The sequence below is a fragment of the Emydura macquarii genome, unplaced genomic scaffold (genome assembly GCF_026122565.2).
Source record: "Emydura macquarii macquarii isolate MOO-44397 ecotype Brisbane River unplaced genomic scaffold, CSIRO-AGI_Emac_v2 contig_561, whole genome shotgun sequence".
Taxonomy (NCBI): Eukaryota; Metazoa; Chordata; order Testudines; family Chelidae; genus Emydura; species Emydura macquarii.
The window spans coordinates 12,350,453-12,364,038 of NW_027130698.1; the positions used below are offsets into that span (position 1 = coordinate 12,350,453).

The following is a 13,586-nucleotide window of genomic DNA, read 5'->3' on the forward strand; positions in this document are numbered from 1 at the left end:
AATTATTTAATGGAAGTCAGAGTGGGCCCAACCACTAACCTTGGTCCATCATTTCTTACCAATTTCTTTTAAACTCTTTTTGGTATATAATATCCATTTATTGTCCCATGATTTGTAAGAGGAATAAGGTCTCCTTCATGATGACTTCCTTGGCCAGGATCCACCCCAGCATAGAGGGCCAGTGCTTAAATTGCATTTTGTAAATCAATACGCACCACTATCAGGTGCAGAGAGAAGTGGTTGCGAGACACTTTTCTAAATTATACTAAGCTCATGTGGTTGCTGATTTCACAGGCAGAGTGGCCTCTTTATTATTTCAGTGCCGCTATTATCAAGGAAATGCATCCAATTTTTACACTTAAAAATAAAATAATACCAGTGTTGGCACTGTGCCCTGCACAAAACCAAAAAACCAGGCAACTGGGATTGATTCACCTTGATTAAAATGAAGAATTCCATTAGCTCGATGATCCCAGCAGAGAAACAAATATAATGAAAAACAAACAGATTCTTCTCTGACGTTGGTATTAACAGACGTTAAAGTAAAAGGGAGCATGGAAGAGGTGGTAGGAAAGCACCGCTCCCCTCTCCTGTGCTAAAAGCTGAGGGGAGAGCTCCACCTCCAGTCTTCAGTGTGGATCCGACTCCTATTCTGCTCCCTGTGGTGGGTTAGCTTCACTGCCCTACGGATTCCTTCCTTGCCAGATGCAGTGAGAGCTTCCCTTCCTGTTTCAATCTACTTTAATCACTGAGTATAAATGTGAAGGAGGAACTGAGTGGGAGGTAATTGAAGTACATTAGTGTAAATGAGGGCAGCAGGTTGTGTAAATAGGAAAATGGAGGCCTGATTTTTAAGCTGGTTTCTGCGAATGCATGAATGATGGCTTCCATCTTGGTTAACAACAGGAATCGAACCAGGACCCTCTAGAGCTCAAAATGCAGGTCTCTAGACTGTGAACTGCAGAACCAACTTCTGTAGCGAGGGGCTGCAACTGCCTCTCATTCTCTGTGAATCGGGCACAGAGGAGGGGTGTGTAATACACTGAGCCATGGGTTACGCATATTCAATGTTGTGTACTCAAATATCTGCCTGAAAACTTTGCACTAATACCTTGGGACACGGACCCGATTTTCACATTCAAAATGATTTGGGTCAAGAGATTTGTACGTGAACGTCCTGTCACTGATACGTTAAAATCGTTCCTCATGGTGTAAATAAGTGCATCAACTGTGTGTGCGTGCACGTGCGCGTGCATGCACAATTGCTAGTGCACAGGTTGGAGGTCTAGGTGAGGCACCATTTCAAATCAGACCCTAAATTGTTGACCGAATGGTTCTGGTCCCAGGGAGAATTGAATACTTTTGCTGGTGAGTCTGGTGTGTAGGGCCTGATCACAAAGTCAATGGGAAAAGTCCCATTGGTTAAAAGGGAACAGAAACAGGCCCATTATGTGTTTATAGCTCCCTTTCAAAAGGTGAGTTAGTCTCTAAGGCCCCTATTTTCCAAAGCTTAATAAGCAGCTTTTCCCTACTAAAATGTGAACAGAAATGGTACTTTTATGTTCTTCACCATTTTTCTTTGTGTTTGGCAGCCTCCTCTGATTAATGCACTTTAAAACATAAGCATCTGCACTAAAAATAAAAATAGAAGGGGGAATGCAGACCCCTTAGCAGTTTCTGGATCATTTATAGGCATCTTGTACTGCCTTTTTGCAAGAGCACATTGACATTTTATGCTTTCCTGTGGCAGTATATTTTATGGGATAATTGCTGTAGGCAGAATGAAATTAACTGTTAGAGAATTTCACTTTGTTTTGTTTTTTGCTCCTCTGTATAGTGCATGCCGTTACCTTTTTGGAGATCAAGGATTCTTAAATGATGAAAATTTCAAGCATTTGTCCCCCCAAGTTTTTTACAAATTGGGGTTGAGGGCATCAAACAATCAAACAAAATCTTTGTAAGCAGGAGGAGGCAAAGGGCACAGACAGCCTAATTTTCGTGTCCCCAGTGAGTTCAATGAAAATTTTTTCCTGAGCAAGGACAAAAGGATTGGACCCTGAGGCCGCCACTCAAGCAATAAAAGTTTATTTTGTTTCCTATTCTCTTTCCTAATGGCTGTTATTACTTTGAAACTATCCTGCTATTTTGCAGTCAATAAAAAGGTCAAAAAGGCCCCTTTTCTGGAAATTGTGTAAATTAAAGCACAAACTAAAGCCAATAGCTAAAATGTAAGTTCCAGACACTTTCTGTTCCCACAGCAAGCTAGTGATTGGTTCAAATGCATGCAAATAAGAGCCAGAGGCCATCTCTAAATGTGGCTCAAGTTTACAAGTGCAGTTGCACTTCGTAAAATAGCTAATTCCTGATTTTTTTTTCCTTGATTTTTTTTTCTTTTACATTTTAAATTACTGAGATAATGCAACAGTAAACCCTGGACATTCTGGGTGCTCAGTAGTCACTTTGCTCTGATTGCTAATTCACTTGAAGCAGACTTTCTAATGTCACGCAGGGACTATGTGAGAGCACGACTGTGACCATGAGAGAAGTGGTGGTGATAAGAAAAATGCATCCAAAATGGTGATTTATGTTAAAATGCAGGGAGAGGCAAGACTGTTAGGGGGAACCTGGGTTCCTGAAGTCTATTGTTTTTCCAAAGATGTAAGTGTTTTCTAAGGGAAATTACTCCAGATTAATTAAGACTGGGCCTTTCCAAGGTACCTACGGGAGTTACCCACACCACTCTCATTGAATTTCAGCGGCCTGTGGTGCTTAACTCCCTGAAGTTCCTTTGCAATTTCTACCCTGAAGCTTTAAAAATAAAAATAGCAAATCTCCAAAGTCTATCTCTTTTGGATGAGCAGGGTCCCAGAGTTGTTGTTGTTTGGTTTTTTTATTATTTGTATTGAGCTAGTATCTAAGGAACTCAGCCAAGGATCAGGGCCCCTTTCTGCTGGGCACTATATAGACATGCACAAAAAAAGGTCCCTTTCCCAAACAGTTTACACTGTAAGTAAGAGTTGGAATCCTAGTGATGTGTCCTAATTCATTGCAGGACTGTCTTTCCCACAGGATTATTAATTCTTCCTCTCTCCTTTCAGAATGAACACACGCACACACGCACACATGCACAAAATTGGTATTGTATCTTGTGCCCTTCATCCAAAAAATCCAAATGTTTGCGAACAGGAGAGATGATCTGAGGTATTTAGCTTTGAGGTGTCAGGCAGGCCAAAAGGGGAAGGCTGCAGACAGCAGCAGTGGAGAATCTGAAAAGAACTGAGAGTTAGAAGCAGGAGGGATGTGTAAATCCAGAGAATGACTCGGCACAAAAAAGTAAGTCCTCGTCACCAAGTTCTTTTCCTCTGGATTAATGTTTAGAGCAAGAATGTAAATTATATTTAAATTGTCAGAAGCTGTTTGCTATCTTAGCTTGGGGTTCAACTCCCTCCTATGACTCCTGGGCTAGTGCTTGCCTAAAAGTCTTTTCACCCCTCTGAATGTCAACCCGTCTGTCCTCCTGAGCCCTTGTGACTGAACCGAAATTAGCCCCTTGCATACTGGATGGTAGGTAATAGCCCTGCATCCTGATGAAGGCCACTGATGAATAGCTCAAGGGACACTGGGAAGCTGCCAGTATGACTAGAGTTCATGCTCTGTCTGCAGCTAATAGGTTTTAAGTAAACATCTTTCTCAGTGGTTCAGAGGGAGCTAGGTCTGCGGAGTTCAAGGGGGGGAAGGGGCAGAATAAGTGAAAAATGGCAATCAGATTCGTCACAGAAGTTGCAGAGAGAGAGCCCAGGTCCAGCCTCTCTTCTCCGAGCCTCTCTCTGTACTGCTGGCTGTTCCTTTCCTGTGCCCAGATCCAGCAATGCACTTAACCACATGCTTAACATTCAGTATTTGAGATCAGTGGATCTAATCGCATGCTTAGGTGCCATGTGTGATCTGGGCCCCACTCTGTCCTTCCTTGCCTTTCAGCCCCTTTAGATACATTAGTCCCTCCCTATCTTTTTCCCCCACTGCAAACCCAAGACACTTCTCTCTCCAACTCCTTTGCTCAATAAGACCACTCAACAAAAGGGGAAATAATATTAAATACAAATCCATGTTAATAACACTATGTTGTAAGCAACTGCCAAGCTCAGTGCAAATATATGGTTGTAAAGATTCCAAGTATATTTCCTTCATGTAAAGCTCACAGAAAGCTCACAATGGGAAAAGATGACATCTCAGAGTTTGTCCTTTTTTTTTTTTTTTTGGCTTCCTTAATCATAGTCCTGTGATAAATGTGCAAACATGTTGTTCCTCACTTTTCTTTGTAATGTAAGATCGAAATCAACAAGATTTGATTGTTCCTTTTGAGTTACCATTAATTAGTTGGATGGATAGAAACCTTTTAGGAGTGCTCTGTAAATTCAGAATTAGCTGTCTTGTTTTACTGGCACATGATTGCTTGTTGGTGGTGTTGGATAAGAGTAGCAAGCTGATGCGCATTTGATGTCCTAAATTAACAGTGTAACTGCATAGTTGGATGATAAGCACCCTTGACCTTATTTGAGATTCAAGCCATTTAGCTTGGATGAAATCAATATTTCAAATAGGGAGTTGGGGGGAAAAAAATCTCACTTCTGTGCAATAGTTTCCCAGCCTTTTGCACTGGAGGCCCATGATTTAAAATGAAACATTTTAAAGATTTCCAAATACTGGGGCCAGAATTCTCAGAACTGCCTGAATAGATGTGAATGTGATTCTCATGTGTTCATTACAATTGTGGTAAATACACAAATACACACACACATGACCAATTAGATATGCAACTGATAATCTATCCCTGCAATTGTGGGGAATGAGTGCACAGTTGCTATTACTGTTTATGCACTTTGGCACCCTGATGCAGGTCCCATCAAATTCAACAGGACTCTTTCCTTTGACTTCAATAGGAGGTAGAGTAGGTCATAAGTGATCAAATGCTCATGCAAATTTCTGGAAATCTGCACATACACTTCAGGCATTAATAAATTTGATGCATCGTTTTATTATTCCCTCCACTACAATGTCCACCCTCATATCTGTGCTAAAGGAACCTTTTGAGGGCATAGATCTTCTTTTAGAAAGTCCTGACTGGGAAAGTCAGCTCTCACTTCTCCTGTCATTGATAATCAGAACACCTCTGATTCATATTTACTCATTCAGATACTTGTCTAACTGGTCTCTGATCCTAACCAGGTAATAAGAAAGGTGTGACTGCCACTTTGACAACTTATCCACAGAAACTTTGTGAACAGTTCATGCAGAATACATTAAATATGGGATAATTTTGAGTGAAGCACTCGGTATTAACATTTATTACAATATTTTTGCAAAAATCTCCCAAGTATTAGACATTGTCCTCTAACTCAATTGAAGAATTACACTTTGTGTTGGAAAATTACCTTGGAATATTTACTATTTGTTTAGTGACAAATCATGGAGCAACTACTGTATGCGACTTAATAAATTACAAATTTCAGGATCCATGTAGAAGACCGTATATAGTCTTGACAGTGGTCCAAATAGAAGGGAAAAGGGGGATAAAGTCATTCCAATGAATATTAATATTTAGAATTGTTTAAAGAATGGTAGATCCTAATTTAGAAACATTCTAAATGTATTATAGGGTGAATTCCACCCAACATATTCCCAAATATTGTGAAAACAGCATAGGGATAAATCCTGCTCTTCTTTATTTGTCAGTAGTCTCCTTACTTTCAAACTACTCACCGGATTAAGGTGAGCAAGATCTGACTCCAAGAGCAATGTATGTGAAAACACATACTAAGAACCCAATCCTATGATGATCTCCATCCATGCAGCTCTCTACCCTCATTCGGAGATCCAGTGAAGTTAAAGGGGCGCTACACAGGTGTGGTGATCTGCTTATGCAGAACTGATTGCTGGAACATGGCTGTTATTTACTCTTTCCACTAGCATCATTACTTCATTTTAGGATCTCAAAGCAATTTATCAGCATTCTGCAAATTGAGGTTCAGTACCTTCTTTTAGGTAAGTGAGTGTAATTTTAAGTATCTACTGATAGGAAAAGTGCAGCTTATTAAGGCTAAGAGTCACATTTTCAAAAGAGTCCAGCAAGTTGTGACAATTCAGGTGAAATCCTGGCTCCCCTCAAGTCTCATTGACTTCAAGGCAAGATTCCACCCAGAAATTGAACCACCCAGAATTAGTGGAAAATTGGCCTTAAGTGACTGGCCCTATGTCCCTATCTTAAATTGGATTAGATTCTGTAATTGGATCTGCCCAAGTGCATATTCACCCCATGTGGAGGCCAGTTGCAACCCTTAGTTGTGAAACTGAGTATAGATCCCAGGACATTGCTCTCACATGAAAGAACACTGCCTTTCATGTCACAAGAAGCACAATGATTCATTAAAAACAGTGGTACATGTCTCATTAAACCAATGTGGTCAGTCGGCAGAAACTGAATGATATAAACAACACAAGCTAATTTGTGAGATCTGGAGTAATAATCCTAATACCTTGCTCTTACCTAGTGCTTGTCATCAGTGGATCTCCAAAGGCTTTACAAAGGAGCGTGGTATTGTTATTCCATTTTATAGCAAAGGAAACTGAGACAGTGTTGTGAAATGACTTGCCCAATGAATGCATTTCCTCCAATGAATGCAATTTCCTCTGTTTTACTGTGTAACCGGGGCACACCACTTAATCACCAGTGTCTCTGCCTCAGTTTACCATTTCCATAATTAGAGCTTCCACAATTTTATTGCTGATTTTCATCTGCATCAGAGAAAACATTATGCTGCTTGCCAGCCTCTGGTATTTGCTAAGATGATCCCATGTTTAGTAGACAACCCAGATTTCAAATGTGGACAGGAGAACACTATTACAACTATGCATGTCTTAGTAGTGATTAGATATACTTCAATACACCTCAGCAAAGGTAGCATCTATAAGTCAGCACTGGCTATATAGGAACCATTTGTTTCTTCATACAGAGTCAGACAGCTATCTCATAATGCTGCTAACTCACATAAGAGTTGTTGATGTTTTTGAGGATGTCAACTTTGAAGCCTAGTCACTGTTCAACACTCAACTCTGGGATTTTTTTTTCATTAATACACCAACTTTCATCACTCATTCCTGACTGATTCTCTGTTCGTCCTTATCCTTATTTCCCCTTTGAGGCTTACAAAGCCCTATAGAGATCCTTGTTAAGGATTAGAGCTGGTTAGGTAATAGAATGTCTGTCTGTCCTGTGGGAAATTCTGACCTTTTGAAATTTGTTCTCCTAATGAATTGGAATGAAATGTAGAAATTTGACAGACTGGAAATTCTGGAAAAATTTGTTTCAGAAACATCAAAATGACCTTTGAACCATTTCATTTTGCTAATGTTGAGACGTTTCTGTTGGATAATTTAGAAACATAATATATTATAAAAATATATAAATATTAAACATAACATTTTATAATATAATTTAAAAGTCTAAATGAAGCAAAGATGTTGGAATGAAACAAAGCAGTAAAGTTGAAATAAAATGAGAAAGTCATTACAAAATACTCTGTTTTGATTTTGAAGACTTTTTGAAACTGACAGTTTCCCATGAAACTTTCAAGTGTTGATAGAATGACATGTTCTGCTGAAAAAGTTTGACTAGTTCTATTAAGGAATTTATGGTTTCAGTAAGATGCAGAATGAAGTAGAGTACCATAAGTTTTCCAACGACAGGAATATGAGTTCTCAGTGTGATTCTGTGGCATAAAGGGCTAATGCAAGCACATAAAGAGGGGGAATCTCAAATGGAGTAGAAAGTTATTTTACCTCTATATAGGCACTGGTGCAGATGCTGCTGGAATACTATTCGAGTTCTGGTGTGCACAATTCAAGAAGGATGTTGATAAAGAGAATGATTAAAGAATTAGAAAACATGCCTTACAGTGATTAGACTCAATTAGCTCAATCTATTTAGTTTAACAGAAAGAAGGCTAAAGGATGACTTGATCAGTCTGTACATACCTACATGAGCAACAAATATTTGATAAGCGGCTCTTCCATCCAGCTCAGAAAAGCGTACCACAATCCAATGGCTGGAAGCTGAAGCGAGGCAAATTGAGAGAGGAAACAGTGTATTTATTACAGTGTATTAGCAATGAGTGGAAACTAGCCAGTGGAACAACTTACCAGAGGTCATGATGGATTCTCCATCACGTCCAATTTTTAAATCAAGATTAGAAGTTTTCTCTGAAAGATCTGCTCTAGGACTTTTTTCAGGAAAGTTCTATGGCCTGTTTTATAAAAGAGGTCAGCCTAGATGAATGGCTATGAAACTGTGATGGTCTAAATGTGGGGACATACAAAATGTTGATGCAGAGGATTTGTTCCTTTAGTCCCCAAACCTATAACTTTAGTTTCCAGATTCATTATTTCTCATATAAATTAATGTCAACAATCAAAGAGCAGGGGCACCACATCTGTGTGGAATGTCGGTAACTTTGGGACTAAATGAGTGAAAGTCCTCAAATGAGGGACAGTTGAAAGGTATGAAAATTCATTCTAATACCTTTCAGAAATGGGCCTGAACTATTATTATGATGATGATTTGTGTTATAGTAGCACTATCACAGAGTAAGACCCCATTGTGCTAGGTGCTGTACATACACCGAACAAAAAACCCTTTGTCTACTGTCCTTGGCTGTTTGGAACATTGAAAAAATATCGTTTCGTAAAACATTTGTGCTACAACGCTTGTAAATATGGGGAAATGGAATTTGGAATAATCCAGGATTATTCTTATCCCATCCCTCTTTGCATTTTTTAGTACATATGTGCAATGCTGATGTATGTGCGTAAAGAAAATGGCTTATTTCCTTTGCAGTGTCAATAGCATCGGCAGGCATTTATCTAAGTAAACATGCAGCAGAATGATTAAGCAGGGGTGAAGCTGAATGCATGAGATACAAATTAATTTTACCACTGTTCATAAGCTGTACACAACACAAAATACCAAATGTTTAGCAATGGGGAAAAGTACTGAGCTATGTAGAAAATGTCAAAATGAGATATGGGAAATTAGTTGTTATTTAATGAGCTTTGGAAAAAAGCCATGGCTTGAATCAGTAAAATCATTAGCAAAGACAGCTCTTTGCACAAGAGTGATGCATTCTGAATTGGAAGAATGGCATTTGTTGTGCCAGTGGGCTTCACAATCCACTCAAGAATCTACATGGCTCTGTGGCAAAAGGGGAAGGTCTTCTCATCTCTATGTGTATGGAACCTGGCAAAACGAGGCTCCGTTCTCGTTGGAGTTGAAAAGGATAGTTGAAAGGAGCAGTATCTTTCTGCAAACTGGAAATGCTGATGTAATTTTACAATTATTTAACAGTAACATTTTGCACTTACGTAGGGCCTGATCCAAAGCCTATTTAGATCAGTGGAAAGACTCCTGATAACTTTCATAGACTTGGGATTTGACTCATAGTGGCTTTCATCAAAGGAGATCAGAGGGTTTACAAGGAGAGTAAGAATAATCTTCATTTTATGGAGTCTTAGATACTCAAGTTAACAAACTGAGCCACTGGCAGAGATGGGAATGGAACCCAGGTGTCCTAAATTTCAACCTTCTGAAACAATCAAACAAAGACAGCATGCTTTTTTTTAAACAATGATAATTAAGGCAGACATATCCTGGAAAGGCCACAGAGAAGCAAAGCTGAAAAGACTATTTAAAAACATCTTCTTATGGCATCTAATTAAATGGCACAATTATTTTGTATGTTATCGCATAGTTAGTTAAGGCTAGTTACCATCTAAGTGATATTTTTTAAAAGAATGATACAGCTCCTTTGATACTGCAAATTAGTAAAGAAAACCCTCAAGATGTAGGTCAAGGATATATTTATAATTTTGTGTTTGAATATTATGGTAAAAAAAAAATGGCAAAAACAATAAAAATACAGAAGAAAAGTGAAATTAATTCTCCACCAGCAAGGCAACTTTCCATATTTAGAGTTTCGTAAACATAAAATTAATTGATGGGAAATGTTCAGGAAAATACTAAACTGTTATGAACCCCAGTTCAGAGAAATATACTTAGCAAAATATATCTAGCTTCCATACTTCAAAAGGCACTGCAAAACCTGTTGGAAAATCAATTTTCTGCAACATTAGTGGCTTGCACAGACTTCAGTGGTGCAAAAACTAGATTTTTTAAAATTTAACTGATTTCTTGCTGGTCCTCCACTCAGATATCTATGCTGCAAAATCATTCAAGTTGATCTTCCAAAATGCTATTGAAATAATCATGGAAAAGCTCACCGTACCTAGAAAGAATGGCATCAGACAACTCTGTAGGCACGTTTTCCTTGGGATACCTTTACACAATATGGGTTAAATCCCTCCTTTTGCTTCAATGGTGGGCAAGTCAGGGCAGCGGGGAATGGGGGGGGGGGGGGCTCTTTACCCATACCCCAGGGAAAACATAATGCACTGGGCAATGTGGCCAGCTAATATTGGGAATGGGAGGCTCTTTACCCATAGCCCACGGAAAACATAATGCACTGGGCAATGTGGCCAGCTAATATTCTGGACCATACACCATGTTGCCACAGGATTGTATCCTAATGCAAAGGAAAGACAGGAGGAATAGTAAGAGGTCAATATGGCTCCAGGAACTCTTTTGTGACCTGGAAATCAAAGTGTAAACATGGATGAATTGGTAAGGAGGAGTAGAAACAAATAGCACAAGCTATATGTGGGGACAACATCAGAAAGACTAAGGCACAAAATGAGCAAGAGCCATAAAAGGCAATAGGAAGAGGTTCTATAAATACATTAGGAGCAAGAGAAAGACAAAGGAAATTATAGGTCCTATAGTTAGCAAGGAAGAAGAGCTAATAACTGATGACATCAAGAAGGTTGAGGTGTTTAATGCCTGTTCTGATTCAGTCTTCACTAAAAAGGGTGATGGTGAGCAGGTATTCAATACAATTTATATTAAGAACAAGAAGTAGGAAAGCAAGTCAAAATATGGAAAGAATATGCTAAAGAATAGGTAGATCAGTTAGATGTATTCAAGTCGGCAGGATCTGATGAAATTCATCCTACTTAAGGAACTAGCTGAAGCAATCTCAGAAGTGTTAGCAATTATTTTTGAGAACTCCTGGAGGATGGGTGAGGTCCCAGAGGGTTGGAGAAGGGCAAACATAGAACCGATCTTTAAAATGGGAAACAAAGACGATCCAGGGAATTAGACCAGGCAGCCTAACTTTGTTCTGGTATCTTTCCAGATATCAACTTATTAAACAAACTGTTTATAAGCATCTGGTTGATAAGAGTTATAAGGAATAGCTAGCATAGATTTGTCAAGAACAAATCATACCAAATCCACCTAATTTGTTTCTTTGACAGGGTACCTGATTTAGCAGATGGGGGAAGCAGTAGACATGATGTATCTTGATTTTTAGTAAGGCTTTTGACACAATCCCACAGAACATTTTCATAAGCAAACTAGGGAAATGCAGTTTAGATGAAATTATTATGAAGTGGGTACACAACTGGCTGAAAGACCATATTTGGAGGTAATTATTAATGCTCTGCTGTTAAACTGTGAGGATGTGTATATAGTAGGGTCAGTCTTGGGTCTGATATTATTCAATGTTTTAATTAATGACTTGGATAATGGAGTGGAGAGTATAAAATTTGCAGATGACACCAAGCTGGGAGGGGTTGCAAGCACTTTGGAGAAAAAGATTAGAATTCAAAATGACCTTGACAAATTGGAGAACTGGTCTGAAATCAACAAGATGAAATTCAATAAAGAAAAGTGCAAAGTATTTCACTTAGGAAGGAAAAATTAAAGGTACAACTATAAATGGGGAATAACTGGCTATGTGGTAGTACTGCTGAAAAGGATCTAGGGGTTAAAGTGGATCACAAATTGAATGAGAGTCAATAATGTGGTGCAGTTGTGGAAAAAAAGGCTAATATCATTCTGGAGTGTACTAACAGGAATTTCATATGTAACACATGGTAGGTAATTGTCCTGCTTCATTTGGCACTAGCGTGGCCTATGCCGCACATGTCCTGTGTCCAGCTCTTGGTGCCACATTTTAGGAAAGATGTGGACAAACTGGAGAGTGTCTAGAGGACAGTAACAAAAATGATAAAAGGTTTATAAAACATGATGTATAAGGAAAGTTAAATTGGGCATATTTAGTTTTGAGAAAAGAAGACTGAGGAGGGACATGTTAAGTTTTCAGGTATGTTAAGGGCTGTTATAAAGGGGATCAATTTCTCTCTATGTCCACTCAAGGTAAAACCAGAAATAATCGGCTTAATATCTGCAGCAAGGGAGATTTAGGTTAGATGTTAGGAATAACTTTCTGACTACAAAGGTAATTAAGCTGTGCAATAGGCTTCCATGGGAAGCTGTGGCATCCCTATCATTGGAGGCTTTAAGAAGAGGTTAGACAAACACCTCTCAGAGATGGTCTAGGTTTACTTGGTCCTTCTTCAACACCAGGGCCTGTATTTGATTTTTTCAAGGTCTTTTCAAGTCCTACATTTCTATGGTTAGATATGTCTGATTCCCCAACCCATTAGCACATATGCTGTCATTAGTAGTAAATACAAGGCAGCAGCCAGTTGGGACTTAATCCAATGCCCATTGAAGTCAATAGAAAGGCTCTCATTGACTTTGGTGGATGTTGGATAAAGTCACTGATGCACACACTGAACCTGCTTGGAGAAGTGACAAAATGTGCAACGTTTTTCTTATAGGCTCCTGCTGTTTGCTAGCAGGGTTCCTGGAGGGGTTTCACAAAGGTATCTCTGTCCTCCTTTGTTCTGACCAGGGCGGGATTGTGCCGGTATCAACAGTGAAGCAGTTAATGGCAGAGGATTCTTTTTCCCCTCCCCCCCACATAAATCAATAAATTTGTTCCATAGCAACATACACTAATGTAGTTTTAGGCAAATCTGAGGATTAAACTGATGTGTCTCTGACAGCATTTTATCTCTGTCCCATTGTAGAAGCATAAACATCATTAGCAAACATGCATTAGTTACAAAACCTTAATTCCAGAAAGAAACAATCTGAGCACAATATATAATCTAGCTCCTGTATTTCATGTGATGATGCTTTCTTATTTGGAACTTTACAATTGAGCACCTTTTCCATTACTGAGAGCGTATTGTTTTGAGTAAAGAGGAATAGGTTACAATAAGAAATGTAGTTTCAATGGTTTACAAGCATTGCTTAACCCTGTGAAGTGAGGTCAGGATTCCTAATGCAAAATGCAGTACTGTTAAAGACATCTCTGTTAAGTCTTTCAAGAAAGCTGAGCACAATATTGTCCTGAAAAATCCAGAAAATGTTGAACTGAAATATTGAAGAACTTCTTGTGTCCTCCTTGGCTATGGCCGGGATCTCACTCACTCAGAGTTGAAAGCAGAATCTGGCTCTCAGAGCACATTGGAGTGTCACATTCTGTATTGTCTTCTTCAATGCTTAGCCGAACGGTCAGCCATAGTGATCATTCGCTATTTGGTTTGTTCCTGTGTGACTGCAAAGG

At 39.0% G+C, this 13,586-nt stretch overlaps 1 protein-coding gene across 18 annotated transcripts in view; it reads left to right on the forward strand.

Moving 5' to 3' along the window:
* Positions 1–13,586, forward strand: part of CDH13 (cadherin 13) — a 689,068-nt gene that overhangs the window by 207,912 nt on the left and 467,570 nt on the right. The window lies entirely within an intron of this gene.